The sequence below is a fragment of the Lolium perenne genome, chromosome 3 (assembly GCF_019359855.2).
Source record: "Lolium perenne isolate Kyuss_39 chromosome 3, Kyuss_2.0, whole genome shotgun sequence".
NCBI lineage: Eukaryota > Viridiplantae > Streptophyta > Magnoliopsida > Poales > Poaceae > Lolium > Lolium perenne.
The window spans coordinates 50,534,302-50,549,209 of record NC_067246.2 but is presented as its reverse complement, the minus strand read 5'-3'; the positions used below and the strand labels follow the sequence as shown (position 1 = coordinate 50,549,209).

Here is a 14,908-nt window from a genome sequence, read left to right as displayed (position 1 = left end):
TCACATCTGATTTTGCATTTCTTGATCTATCAAGGGAATAAAAAAGACAAGGTAACTGTTTCGTATGTTTTTCCATTCAGCCAATGACACTATCCCGCGCTTACTTTTATTTTGACCTTTCCTACGTCACTACAGATCTGTTAATGTGGAGAAGAAAAAATGATCGAGAAAGGTTAAGTTATCCTTTATGCATATCATTTAATAAAATCCCTATATTGTTCTATGAAATTGATCTATAAATGATGCATTTGTGCCATCTAATTTAAAGTTCTTAGCTTTTTTTTTGCGGAATTTAAAGTTCTTAGTTGCATGGAGGTGATAACACTTCTGAGATATTTGCGCTGGTTATCAAAGTAAAGTTCACCTATCTCATATTCTTGCTAATGGGTTACTATTCGAGCACTAAGCCACTAACTATAGCCATTTCGGAGATACCTCCATATGTTTACCCTATTTCTATCTTGCATTATTCAGCAGATGTAATATATTGGCAATCACTAAAGATATGTACCAATTTAAAAGCAGGTACACACTTAGGGACTCTGTTTCTATAAGCAATTGAAGAAATGACTACATGTTTTTTCGCAGAAGAATTAAAATCTGTTATAGTTTCCTTGCTGGTGCTTACGAAATGTAGAATTTCATGTACCTCCAATAGTGCATAAGTTGACGAAATGAGCATACCTGCAATATCAGAGAAGAACTTAACAAAACAGCTTCTCGAACTATGGTTATTCTGCATCCTTTAAAGGTTTGGCATTATGTTCCTGCTGCAAACCACTCTATGCCTTCACTCTTTAGAAGTTCCCAAAAAACTAGGCTTTAGAAGTTCCCAACAAACTTCCCCGAATAAAAAAAGTTCCTAACAAACTAATAGACTTCAACCTACTCAACATGCTTATCTCTTCTCTACTATGAACTAAACGCATGTTGTCATCAGATGCTGAAATAGCAGTTTTTTAATCAGCCATTACACTGTAAGCTATTTTACAAGGTACTAATGATATCAGGCAATACTAACTTAACAGTGTGATTAGACATTTTGTGTTGGTTTCTGGAAAATTCTAGATAATATTACCGAGCATTGCTATCCCCAAGGTGGAATAATTTGGATCGCTGTGGTAGAATTATTTGGTTTCTCTAGGATATACATTGGTTGAATGTACTGTATTTTCATACATGTACCGTATTGTCATGGATATTTTGTGACTCCAATATGTACATTCCTAAGCTGCGGATAAAATGGAAGGCCAAAATATGAAGTAAAGTTTAGGTAGCCTGTAACTCTGCATATCATACTGGATTCAATGTGTACTATCTAGACTACAGAAATATTAGTATGGCATTCCAGCGTGTACGATAAAGAATAATAAGTTTTGTAATTTAAACTACCTAAATGTCTCATGTGCTTCCTACTATTTTCTTCCTACCTTCTCCTTAAGCCACACCATAATGTGTGCTCCACTCTCAGCATTTTTTCTAGAAAGATTTTCCCTGAGATTGCCTTGTAATCATTGGAAGAAAAATTAGCCATCGGATGATGCTTATTGACAGCTAAAGCTGTTGATATTCCGCCTTCCCCACTTCTTACATTGCTATGTTACTTTTCAGTCGTTTTGCCTAAAAAAAAGAGAACCAACATACATGAGCTTATTCTAAGTTCTGTATACCAGAATGCCTGTAGATGGGAGATAGCTTTTGTGTCTTCTCTGTGTAAAGTTTATTTGGCCACTTTCAGCGAAAACTAGATCGTTTTCCCTGTGCCATAAAACTAAATCTAATTCTTGGTCAAACAATTACCAAAATAATTGCGACAAGGGTAGTGCTGGATATATATTTGACTGAGGTCCTTTGAAATATTGGTGTGAATATTTATTTTGGACTTAGATTTACCTTTTCAATTTTTTCGGGCTATAGATGAAGCGAGTCATTACATTTGTATCGAGTAAATTCGCCATTGTATATGTATATATGTTGGTTGCTTCTATGTATGCATTTTGTAGGCGTGATACAGTGTTCTTGACAAGTACCTGGGATAAACGACATTAGTTGTTTGCTTCAATTGCTTCCAGAATTTGCACTACAGTAAGCACAAGTGATATTTCTCTTCATTTTCCCATTTCTTCATGTCTTTGCAACATCATTGGATATTCTATATTAGTGGATACTTCCTCCATGTTAATTCATAAATAATAGCAGCCTAATTTTATTGTATATGTTTAAAACGATGATGCTTGCAGATTCTTATCTTTTCATGGACTATGCACGAAAGAATTTTATATTACATTGTGGATTGAGATATCATTGATTGTTAATGATGCAGACCACACCTTTGTTTATCTGTGTTAGACTCCAGTTGTTTCCAGTATGTGGTGTTCATAATATCATTTTATTTTTTTAGGCATTGTTTTTTAAGATATGGGATGCATTCCTACTTACTCATCTAATCTCAAACCAGCTTGATCCTCCCTTTGTTTGCTTGTTGCTCGGGTACACTTGGTTGTCCTGATGGTGAATCCATGTCGATTTTTGACTTGCAGCAGCATCTGATCTGGTATGCACTTTCAGCCAGCTCATCATTCCTTCCTTGCTACTGCCTGCAGTTTATGGAGAGATGCAGGTCTGAGCTCTTCCGCCTCCGTCGTGCACGGCTGTCAGTGTACGAATACCTATTGCCCAGGGTGAGCCCGTTGTTGATTCGCTGTAGTTTTTTCTCTCTATATTATTCGGTGCTATACTTGAGTTATTGATGCTTCAATGATTTCAAATCATAGGTTTCATTTTTAGAGATCTTGGTCCATGAGAAAACAGAGTATGGTGGAAGTCAGTTAAATGAGGTTAGCTTTTTTATTACTTTTGTTCTTGATTATGCAGTAGTCACACCACTGCTTAGATGTTTTAGTAGTTCTGACCTGATGTTGTGCACCCTCCACTTCAAATTCCAATTCAATAGATTGGGTGCACTACTTATCATTCCTTCAATCTGCTCTGAACTTCCTGTATGGAGCATGACATTATGTGAGATGTGCTGCTGACACCCTATATACAAATTTAGTTCAGTGACTATTATCCCACATGTATTTGATTGGCGTTGTTTGTTCTATTTTGACTATTAGTAGAGCACTATGATTGTGTTTTTTGATTCTCCATAACAAACTGTAAGAACTGTAATATATAATTGTTCTCATGACCACTAAACAGAGAGGCTTTGTCTGAGCATCTTCTCGATGTCCTGGTAGAGAAGATATGGAAAGTCTGCATTACAATGTTTCTTACTACAAAAACTTATAAAGCTTCCTTGCTTGGGTTAGCCATTTTAAATGGTGCTGAACAAATAACTATCAACGAATCGTGTTTCGAATTTTAGAGGCTTTGGATGCAATAGTTAGATATAATAGTTTCATTCAAATTTCAGCATCGTCTTCCTTGCTTGGGTTAGCCATTTTTAACAGTGGTGAAGAAATAACTATCAACCAACTACATGCATTACAATGTCTCTCTTCACATTAGTTGTGTAGAAAACATATTAATGTTTGTGCATGATGCATCCTTGGAGAAGATAGTAGCCGTTATTTCAAATGTATGTGTAATTAGTGACAGTAAGTAGTATAACTTCAATTCTTAATTGAATGGCCACTATTTTCTTAGTCGATGCCATGTAACTTCATTGTTCAATACAGATGGTATGGCATGCCATGAACTGCCCAATTTCCAGTAGTTGAATAGTTTAAATATTTTTGTTAACTATAAAATTATTGGCATTCACACTCAGATAAATGTCCACAGGTTGTCTGTAAGGAGATCATTCTATTTGTATGTTTGTAATTAGATCTAATAAGTGAAGATGTAATTGAATAATTTATAAGAACATAACAGATTCAGCTTTCAAAAGTTCCCATATGATAAGACTGACAACTGAAAAACGAAAATAGTGTCAGCGAGATGAACCCGGTACGCCACAAGTACATTGCAACGCCAAGGTACATGTGTAGCTTTAATGTGTTTTGAACATGAATTAGTCTTTTACTTGTGTTTACTTGTGTTGTCTCGATTCCCAATTGACTATTCATTGATATATCTTTTTATTTGCAGCGGTGTTAACTGTTGGTGATACAAGCTCTAATTAGATTTACATTTTCTTTGTTCCGTGATTTCTAAAGACCATGCTGTGACAATACATTGCCTTTGTTCCTTGCTTTTGTTTCTCGCAGTAGAATCAACAAATTTTAGTTGCTACAATGTATTTTCCTCCCGTTCCATGGTTGTATATAAATGTTTGTTTCTCTGTTTGTAATTTAGCGTGGTTTCTTACATTGTAAAATGTAAGAAGATTTATTATCATTTTCCAATGGAACGAGTCTCACGGGATCGTGCGCCAAGGCGCACATCTAAATCTAGTTGTCATAAAACTAGCATGGAACATAAGAAATTATAGATACGTTTGAGACGTATCAATAGGCAGCTCACAAGATCTAAACATGATGGCACAATAGGAGAAGACAACCATCTAGCTACTGCTATGGACCCATAGTCCAAGGATGAACTACTCACGCATCAGTCCGGAGGCGGGCATGGTGATGTAGAGCCCTCCGGTGATGATTCCCCTCTCTGGCAGGGTGCCGGAGGAGATCTTCAGAACCCCCCTAGATGGGGTTGACGGCGGCGGCGTCTCTGGAAGTTTTCTCGTATTTTGGCTCTCGGTACTAGGGTTTTCCGATACGAACGAATATATAGGCGAAGAGGCAGCGTCGGGGGAGCTAGGGGGTGGGCTCCCCACACCTGGGCGCGACAGTGGACCCAGTCGCGCCGCCCTATGGGGTGGGGGGCCCTTGGCCCCCCTCTAGCCCTTCTCTGGCTCTCTGGGTCCGTCTCGGCAAAATATTGACTTCTGTCTTCGTGGGGTCCAATTCCAAGAATATTTCTTGTGTAGAATTTCTGAAACCAAAAACAGCAGAAAACAGAACTGGCGCATCGGCATCTTGTTAATAGGTTAGTCCCGGAAAATGCATAAAAATGATATAAAGTGTATATAAAACATGTAATTATTGTCATAAAACTAGCATGGAACATAAGAAATTATAGATACGTTGGAGACGTATCAAACCACATCAACTTTACTATTATATTGGAGTTGGTCATAGAATTAGTATTGCTTATCACTTGTATGGACAACTAGTGCACGGATGTACTCGGGCGGCTGCTTGTTTCTTGTAGCGACCCAGGAAAACCCCCTTATTAGATTTGTTTGTTATTTTCTCTTTTATGCATCATCATGACATCATGCATCATGTCATCTATGTTTTTATTAAATAAAACTATTTTATAAAACCTCCCTTATCTTTCAATTTAAATAAAACCCTAATCTCCCTCCCCTCATATTACCTATTTTATAATTAATATTTTTCCAACAAAGAAGTTCTTGAATATAATGTGTTTTGGTTTGGTTACAAATAAATTAAATATTTTGTAAACTAGTTTTTGAATCTCACTCTTATTCCTCAATATTCAAAACAGAATTGAATCTAATTTCAAATGGTTAATTAAAAGGAAAAGCAGAAAACCCCTAACAGCTATCCTTCCCGGGCTCATCCCCTTTTTCCCTCCTCTGGCCTGCTTCAGGCTGTAGCCTTTTTCTTCTTCGCTGGAGGCCCATCTCTCTCTTCCCATTTTTTCCTCTGGCCTGGCCCAAGGCCACCTCTTCTTGGCTCGTAACGCTTCGACCTCATCCTCCTTTTCTTTTCCTTGTCGCCTTCCCCGTCACGCAGCGAGCCTGAGCTCCCCTTCTCACCAGATGAACCTCCCCTTGGCCTTGCCTTTATCCCTGGACCACGGCATCTCCAGCTGCACCTCCTCCTGGCACACGTCTCCTCCATCCCTCCCCTTTCTTTCCCTTCCTGCAAGCAAAACGAGAAGGAGAAACCCCACAGTACCGCGCCTTCCTCCTCGCCGATCCGCCATCTCCGTCCACCCCAAGCCTCGCCGCCGCCACCGTTGGAACCGCCTCGTCGTCCTCTATCTTTGGGTGCAAGGAATCGAGCTAATACCCTGTAATTCGAGCGCAGTGTCGCCGATTCTCCGCGTCGGTCGCCGAGCTTCTTCTCCGATTCCGGCCGGCGTAGTCTTTCCCCGGCGACCTCGACATCACCAACATGTTCCTGGTAACCACGCGCACCTCCGAGACTCCTTATCTCCTTCCAATTCGTTCTCAGTTGTTCTGCCCACGTTGACCTCTCTCCACCACCGCAGGAGCTCGTCGCCGGCGGATCTCCGGCGGTCCCCTGGACTTCACGCTGCCACCATCAGATTCCCCGCGTTGAGGCGCATCCCCGACGCCAACTTCCCCGTCCTAGTTCGCTGTGAATCGCCGGATCGAACTTGACCTGAGTCTCCGCCATGGACAGACGCGTGCAAGCTCGTCTGCCTGTTTCTCCTTATTTTGTACCGATGCTTCCCGTCCTAAACAGCAACATCGATCTAGCTCAGTGGCTGGTTCCGTCATCCTTAACCAGATCGACCCAGGTTCGAATCCCTACAGGACCAAATTCCACCTTTTTGTTCCTTAATCCATGTATTCCGGCGACGTTTATTCAAATCCCTGACTGCTTCCATTCTGTACAAGATCAGCAGCACTGCCCAGATGGTTTGGGTCGCTGAATATTCACTATGAGGTGCTGGGTTCAATTCCAGCTGGGCGCACTTTTTTTTTCGCCATTCCGATCCGTCGATGCAGCCCATCGCCTGCGCCTCTCGGTCGCTGTTTCAGCCCAAGTTCTGGCCCAGTTTCGTTGCTCCTCTCCAACAACGTTGCAGGTCCAGCATCAGCCCATTCTTATCACTGTTATAATCCTTACTCTTTTATAAATCTGTTATTCACATAACTCTCAAACTACAAATCCAAATAAAACAAATGATATATCTATTTTTATTAGAATAATATGAGGAACATGAATATGACATCCATACACCTGTTTGCATCTTGCATCATGTCGTGATGTGATAGTTTGTGCATTTCACCTCACATAACATGCGGAGTATTTCGGATATCCACCTAAGGTTTCCCCCGCTCCGCTTAATATTGAAGTAGCTCACCCCTGCCATGCTATGCCATGTTAAACAACCTTTAACTTTGTCGGTAGATAATGCAACTCTAACCTAATTTGTTTGTCCGGGATTCCGATTCCGCTTAAATTGGATAAGTGCATCGCATCATCCTTGCCATGTCATGCATGCATATCATATCTGGAGCATGCCGATTCTTCTCCGTAGTTGTAAGAATTGCATCCGTTGTGTGTTCCAGCATTTGCTTCTTCCCGGATAGGATCACGAAGTGGTGTGGTGAGATACGACAAGTTCTCCTATGTTCCTCAGCAAGCTTTAACAGCAAGCATTTTCCTATACTTCTCGCCCTCGCTAAGTCGCTCACCTATTTTATTTTGCCTTCTTCCTTATGCTAGCTTTAAGTTGCGTTCTTGTCACGTGTCCCTTCCACTTGTTACCTCAAGCAGCCTATATTGCCTCCACCAACCACCTACAGCTATTATTTGATTATCGGGTCTGCCTTGCGAGTCGTAGTGCATGCTAGTGCTGTTTATACCTCGTTACCGTTACCGCTATCTTATCGGGTTATCAGTTGGGAATCATGACACATTGTTTATGGATATATCTGTTGAGGGTATCATGGTTACTTGTTAATAGTTGTTAGCGGAGGCATCGGTGGGTCAGTTGCTCGTTTTATGACGGCTCACTTGTGTTTCCTAAATATCTTAGGACCCCGAGTTCTTGTTATCTGTTCCGAGACTGAGCGCTCTAACCACACGTGGGTATGTTTCTGGGTCTCCCCTCGACCACCTTTCTTAATCTACAGCTTTGTCCAAAGGTGGCCACAACTAGTTTGCAATGTTTCAACATTTGTTGTTTGCGTGCATGCCACCTCATTTATTTATTTTGGGAAGCCCAAAGAGCCTTGTATCCCTTGTTTCGGTATGCACGTATAGGTTTGCGGCCCGAGCGTTTATCGCATCTTGAAGCGGGTCATTCGCCCCTGTGTGTGTTTTGACCCTCGGAAGCCGTGCACGCAATAGCTAGGTCCGTTTCGGAGATACGGCCGGACTTCGATTCGGGTTCAACTTGGTTAGGTGGCTTCCTGGACATTGTTGTCGTGAAGGAGAGTGCGAGTCGTTATATCCACCTATCGCAAGTGGGTTGATCGTGCGTGTGGGCACATTTGGGCACCCCTGCAGGGTAAAATCTTATCGATAAGCCGCGTCCGCGGTTATGGACGACTTGGAGCTGTATGACTCGACCATAGACAACTTACACCTGTTGTTTCAATCATAATAACTTGTGTAGTAAGTTAGCACAACTCTAATAATAACTGGTTAAAACTTGACAACCGTGTGAGTGCCTTTGCAAGTACTTCTTGGCGAAGGGGGAACACATTGGCTGTGTTATGTTTGCAGAGTATAGAACTGTTAGTTACGCTCTCTCACCTTCTCTGTTTAGACGAATGTTGTAGAGTGTCTCTATAGGTTTTTTTTAGTGCTTGCGCGCTGTCGCTTAACCCCACCATATTGCCTATGACGTTCCTCTTGCGTCCTCTAAGTCCCCTGCGTGCCTCAAGTACAAAGGACGACTGGTTGACGAATGCTTATACGTCTTGAAGTCTTGTTAAGTACGAACCCGTACTTATTGCTGCTTCTACGGGATATAACCGGGCAGGTATGAAGATATGTTCGATGAAGACGACGTTAGCAAGGGTTACCCTTCCGGCTTGGCCTGGGCAGGGTTATGGACGCCACTTGGTTATCTTCAGGACTCTTAGTCCAATTTGTATCTTGTCCGTACTCGGATGTATTTGATCTTCTGTATGATTTGGATCTTTGTATGTATCTATTTGTATTTTGACTCGTTGGAGTCGTTGTTGTAATATATCTGTATCTTGTGGGCTCTATTGTAATCCTGTTGTAATGTTACTGCTCGTGATTGATTCCACCCGCATCGCGTGCATGCTTCAGCGTGTACGGGGCGCTTGGTGGTGCGTCTCCTAAAATCGATATCGTGCGGATTTCGGCGGATTCGCTGGGATCCTCATGGTACCGGTTTTGGGGCGTCACAAGTTGGTATCAGAGCCTCAGGTTGACGGTACCCCACTAGTCCAGCCTGTAGGTTAACCTTGCCAACGGACGTTCTTGTGTCTAGTGTCAAAACTATTTTAAAAAAAAATCGTTTGATAGTTCTGATTAGCTCTGAATTTTTCTCCTTATCTATATTCTTTCTCATCTTACCTTTGCGAGTTTTGAATCTTCTCTTATCGGCTTCTCTGAGTCTTAGGTCTCTACGCGGGTTGGACGATCTTTGCCCCTCACCTATTAGGTCTGATCTTTGGAGGATCCGACAGAAGCGAATCATCGTCATCGGAAGAACGACTTCTTGTTGGTGGTGTCGCCGTTCAACATGGAGCAAGAACTCTTGTTAGTGGTGTCGCGATGATCTACACGATGCATGAAGACCCGATAGTTTAACCAACTCCCCCCTTAGGTTGACGTGGAACCTCGGGGCGAGGTTCCTTGTTAGTGGTGTCGATTGTAGCGACCCAGGAAAACCCCCTTATTAGATTTGTTTGTTATTTTCTCTTTTATGCATCATCATGACATCATGCATCATGTCATCTATGTTTTTATTAAATAAAACTATTTTATAAAACCTCCCTTATCTTTCAATTTAAATAAAACCCTAATCTCCCTCCCCTCATATTACCTATTTTATAATTAATATTTTTCCAACAAAGAAGTTCTTGAATATAATGTGTTTTGGTTTGGTTACAAATAAATTAAATATTTTGTAAACTAGTTTTTGAATCTCACTCTTATTCCTCAATATTCAAAACAGAATTGAATCTAATTTCAAATGGTTAATTAAAAGGAAAAGGTAAAACCCCTAACAGCTATCCTTCCCGGGCTCATCCCCTTTTTCCCTCCTCTGGCCTGCTTCAGGCTGTAGCCTTTTTCTTCTTCGCTGGAGGCCCATCTCTCTCTTCCCATTTTTTCCTCTGGCCTGGCCCAAGGCCACCTCTTCTTGGCTCGTAACGCTTCGACCTCATCCTCCTTTTCTTTTCCTTGTCGCCTTCCCCGTCACGCAGCGAGCCTGAGCTCCCCTTCTCACCAGATGAACCTCCCCTTGGCCTTGCCTTTATCCCTGGACCACGGCATCTCCAGCTGCACCTCCTCCTGGCACACGTCTCCTCCATCCCTCCCCTTTCTTTCCCTTCCTGCAAGCAAAACGAGAAGGAGAAACCCCACAGTACCGCGCCTTCCTCCTCGCCGATCCGCCATCTCCGTCCACCCCAAGCCTCGCCGCCGCCACCGTTGGAACCGCCTCGTCGTCCTCTATCTTTGGGTGCAAGGAATCGAGCTAATACCCTGTAATTCGAGCGCAGTGTCGCCGATTCTCCGCGTCGGTCGCCGAGCTTCTTCTCCGATTCCGGCCGGCGTAGTCTTTCCCCGGCGACCTCGACATCACCAACATGTTCCTGGTAACCACGCGCACCTCCGAGACTCCTTATCTCCTTCCAATTCGTTCTCAGTTGTTCTGCCCACGTTGACCTCTCTCCACCACCGCAGAGCTCGTCGCCGGCGGATCTCCACGGGTCCCCTGGACTTCACGCTGCCACCATCAGATTCCCGCGTTGAGGCGCATCCCCGACGCCAACTTCCCCGTCCTAGTTCGCTGTGAATCGCCGGATCGAACTTGACCTGAGTCTCCGCCATGGACAGACGCGTGCAAGCTCGTCTGCCTGTTTCTCCTTATTTTGTACCGATGCTTCCCGTCCTAAACAGCAACATCGATCTAGCTCAGTGGCTGGTTCCGTCATCCTTAACCAGATCGACCCAGGTTCGAATCCCTACAGGACCAAATTCCACCTTTTTGTTCCTTAATCCATGTATTCCGGCGACGTTTATTCAAATCCCTGACTGCTTCCATTCTGTACAAGATCAGCAGCACTGCCCAGATGGTTTGGGTCGCTGAATATTCACTATGAGGTGCTGGGTTCAATTCCAGCTGGGCGCACTTTTTTTTTCGCCATTCCGATCCGTCGATGCAGCCCATCGCCTGCGCCTCTCGGTCGCTGTTTCAGCCCAAGTTCTGGCCCAGTTTCGTTGCTCCTCTCCAACAACGTTGCAGGTCCAGCATCAGCCCATTCTTATCACTGTTATAATCCTTACTCTTTTATAAATCTGTTATTCACATAACTCTCAAACTACAAATCCAAATAAAACAAATGATATATCTATTTTTATTAGAATAATATGAGGAACATGAATATGACATCCATACACCTGTGTGCATCTTGCATCATGTCGTGATGTGATAGTTTGTGCATTTCACCTCACATAACATGCGGAGTATTTCGGATATCCACCTAAGGTTTCCCCCGCTCCGCTTAATATTGAAGTAGCTCACCCCTGCCATGCTATGCCATGTTAAACAACCTTTAACTTTGTCGGTAGATAATGCAACTCTAACCTAATTTGTTTGTCCGGGATTCCGATTCCGCTTAAATTGGATAAGTGCATCGCATCATCCTTGCCATGTCATGCATGCATATCATATCTGGAGCATGCCGATTCTTCTCCGTAGTTGTAAGAATTGCATCCGTTGTGTGTTCCAGCATTTGCTTCTTCCCGGATAGGATCACGAAGTGGTGTGGTGAGATACGACAAGTTCTCCGGATGTTCCTCGGCAAGCTTTAACAGGCAAGCATTTCCCCTATACTTCTGCCCCTGCAGAAGTCGCTCACCTATTTTATTTTGCCTTCTTCCTTATGCTAGCTTTAAGTTGCGTTCTTGTCACGTGTCCCTTCCACTTGTTACCTCAAGCAGCCTATATTGCCTCCACCAACCACCTACAGCTATTATTTGATTATCGGGTCTGCCTTGCGAGTCGTAGTGCATGCTAGTGCTGTTTATACCTCGTTACCGTTACCGCTATCTTATCGGGTTATCAGTTGGGAATCATGACACATTGTTTATGGATATATCTGTTGAGGGTATCATGGTTACTTGTTAATAGTTGTTAGCGGAGGCATCGGTGGGTCAGTTGCTCGTTTTATGACGGCTCACTTGTGTTTCCTAAATATCTTAGGACCCCGAGTTCTTGTTATCTGTTCCGAGACTGAGCGCTCTAACCACACGTGGGTATGTTTCTGTGTATCCCCTCGACCACTGCCGGAATCTACAGCTTTGTCCAGTGGCCACAACTAGTTTGCAATGTTTCACCATTTGTTGTTTGCGTGCATGCCAGCCTGTTACTTATTTATTTTGGGAAGCCCAGTGAGCCTTGTATCCCTTGTTTCTGGTATGCACGTATAGGTTTGCGGCCTGAGCGTTTATCGCATGCTGAAGCGGGTCATTCGCCCCTGTGTGTGTTTTGACCCTCGGAAGCCGTGCACGCAATAGCTAGGTCCGTTTCGGAGATACGGCCGGACTTCGATTCGGGTTCAACTTGGTTAGGTGGCTTCCTGGACATTGTTGTCGTGAAGGAGAGTGCGAGTCGTTATATCCACCTATCGCAAGTGGGTTGATCGTGCGTGTGGGCACATTTGGGCACCCCTGCAGGGTAAAATCTTATCGATAAGCCGCGTCCGCGGTTATGGACGACTTGGAGCTGTATGACTCGACCATAGACAACTTACACCTGTTGTTTCAATCATAATAACTTGTGTAGTAAGTTAGCACAACTCTAATAATAACTGGTTAAAACTTGACAACCGTGTGAGTGCCTTTGCAAGTACTTCTTGGCGAAGGGGGAACACATTGGCTGTGTTATGTTTGCAGAGTATAGAACTGTTAGTTACGCTCTCTCACCTTCTCTGTTTAGACGAATGTTGTAGAGTGTCTCTATAGGTTTTTTTTAGTGCTTGCGCGCTGTCGCTTAACCCCACCATATTGCCTATGACGTTCCTCTTGCGTCCTCTAAGTCCCCTGCGTGCCTCAAGTACAAAGGACGACTGGTTGACGAATGCTTATACGTCTTGAAGTCTTGTTAAGTACGAACCCGTACTTATTGCTGCTTCTACGGGATATAACCGGGCAGGTATGAAGATATGTTCGATGAAGACGACGTTAGCAAGGGTTACCCTTCCGGCTTGGCCTGGGCAGGGTTATGGACGCCACTTGGTTATCTTCAGGACTCTTAGTCCAATTTGTATCTTGTCCGTACTCGGATGTATTTGATCTTCTGTATGATTTGGATCTTTGTATGTATCTATTTGTATTTTGACTCGTTGGAGTCGTTGTTGTAATATATCTGTATCTTGTGGGCTCTATTGTAATCCTGTTGTAATGTTACTGCTCGTGATTGATTCCACCCGCATCGCGTGCATGCTTCAGCGTGTACGGGGCGCTTGGTGGTGCGTCTCCTAAAATCGATATCGTGCGGATTTCGGCGGATTCGCTGGGATCCTCATGGTACCGGTTTTGGGGCGTCACATTTCTTTCTGCTTTTTTTTCTGACCTAGACGTCTGGCGATCGGGCGATCGCAAGGAGACTAGGGTTATCGTGCCTCTGCGTCGGCTCTGCGTTGGCCTGGAGTTTCTCCTCTGCTGCGATCTGATCAAGGGCGTTCTCTCTCAGAGCCGGATGATGGCTTCCCCTCAAGCAAGTGCGACGACCCCCGCGTCGGGATCGGGATTGGGGACACAGAAACAAGGAAACCTGGATGACATGCTTATGCGTTTGGGTATTGATGAGGAGGAGATCGATGATCTAGTCTTCGAGGATACAACCGACGTCCCAAAAGAAGGTATGAAGTGGACAGCTTTAGCTAGGGTTCATACCGCAAATCCGTTTAGCCCGCAAACCTTCGAGCAACACATGCGTGTTGCTTGGAGCCCGGCGAAGGAGATCATCTTTACCCCCTGGAGGACAAGCTTTTGTCCATACAATGTTCTTGCTTGGGCGATTGGATCAAGATTGAGCAAGGGGGCCCATGGTTATTCCGACAAAATGCGGTTTCGATTGAAGCTTATGATGGCCTGGCGGCGATCGATTCTATTGATCTTAACTTCATTACAGTTTGGATACATATTCATAAACTGCCGATCGGATACAGGAATAAGGGGTTGGTTAAAAACCTGGTAGAGAAGAAAGTTGGGAAGTTCGTCTCTATTGAACTGAAGGTACAAGGCGTTGGAAACTTTGTCAGAGTCAGAGTTCGCCTGGATGTGCGGAAACCACTTGCAAGGGTGGTGACTATATCTCGTGATGGCCAACGAGAATTTTATGCTGTCAAATACGAGAAGATCCCTAAATTCGGTGGGGTTTGTGGTTTGTTTGGGCATATACATACTGAGTGCGGTACTGGAGAGCATGACGAGAGTACTTTCAAGTGGGGGGAATTTATCAACGCAGATTTTGAAACTTGGTTTGGCCGATCTTCGAATGGGAACAGAGGGGGTTTTGGAGGCGGACGAGGACGGGATCAGCTAGGCAGAGGTCGTGGTATGATTGGCCGTGATGCTAACATCAGCTGGAGATTCAATGCAATGCAAAACCCAAAAGACACTAATGCTGAATTGGAGGACACGGGGACGAGTCCGATCAAGACAGGTGTTCTAGCTAAACATGGGGATCAATCTGGTTTGGCAGCAAAGAAAGGCTTAGTTTTTGAGGAGGAAGTTCCTAGTGGTGATTCACTACCTCCCAGGGAGGGTCAGACAGAGGATCCCAATGCAATGGCTCTGGATAATACTCCACCGCTGGAGCCAGGAGTAGGAGGGGGTCTTTAAAATGACAGAACAAAGAGGCCAAAGAAGGATGGTGTGAGATCAAACAATTCTAGAGGATCGGCGGACTCCAACAAGGGGTCTGTCCGGTCGCAATGAAACTCCTAAGTTGGAACTCTCGAGGA

At 43.9% G+C, this 14,908-nt stretch overlaps 3 long non-coding RNA genes across 3 annotated transcripts; all 3 read left to right on the top strand.

The window, feature by feature from the left end:
- The first annotated feature begins 96 nt into the window (after positions 1 to 96).
- LOC139838418 (uncharacterized) lies at positions 97 to 4,189 on the top strand. Its single transcript, XR_011754889.1, has 3 exons — positions 97 to 2,681; positions 2,775 to 3,980; positions 4,093 to 4,189. It is a non-coding gene; the product is annotated as an uncharacterized lncRNA (long non-coding RNA).
- Positions 4,190 to 5,466: 1,277 nt separating this feature from the next.
- LOC139829964 (uncharacterized) lies at positions 5,467 to 7,356 on the top strand. Its single transcript, XR_011754006.1, has 4 exons — positions 5,467 to 6,158; positions 6,247 to 6,519; positions 6,625 to 6,810; positions 7,298 to 7,356. It is a non-coding gene; the product is annotated as an uncharacterized lncRNA (long non-coding RNA).
- A 3,329-nt stretch (positions 7,357 to 10,685) lies between these two features.
- LOC139838417 (uncharacterized) lies at positions 10,686 to 13,341 on the top strand. The gene is made up of 3 exons (XR_011754888.1): positions 10,686 to 10,890; positions 10,996 to 11,181; positions 11,669 to 13,341. It is a non-coding gene; the product is annotated as an uncharacterized lncRNA (long non-coding RNA).
- The last annotated feature ends 1,567 nt before the right edge of the window (positions 13,342 to 14,908 follow it).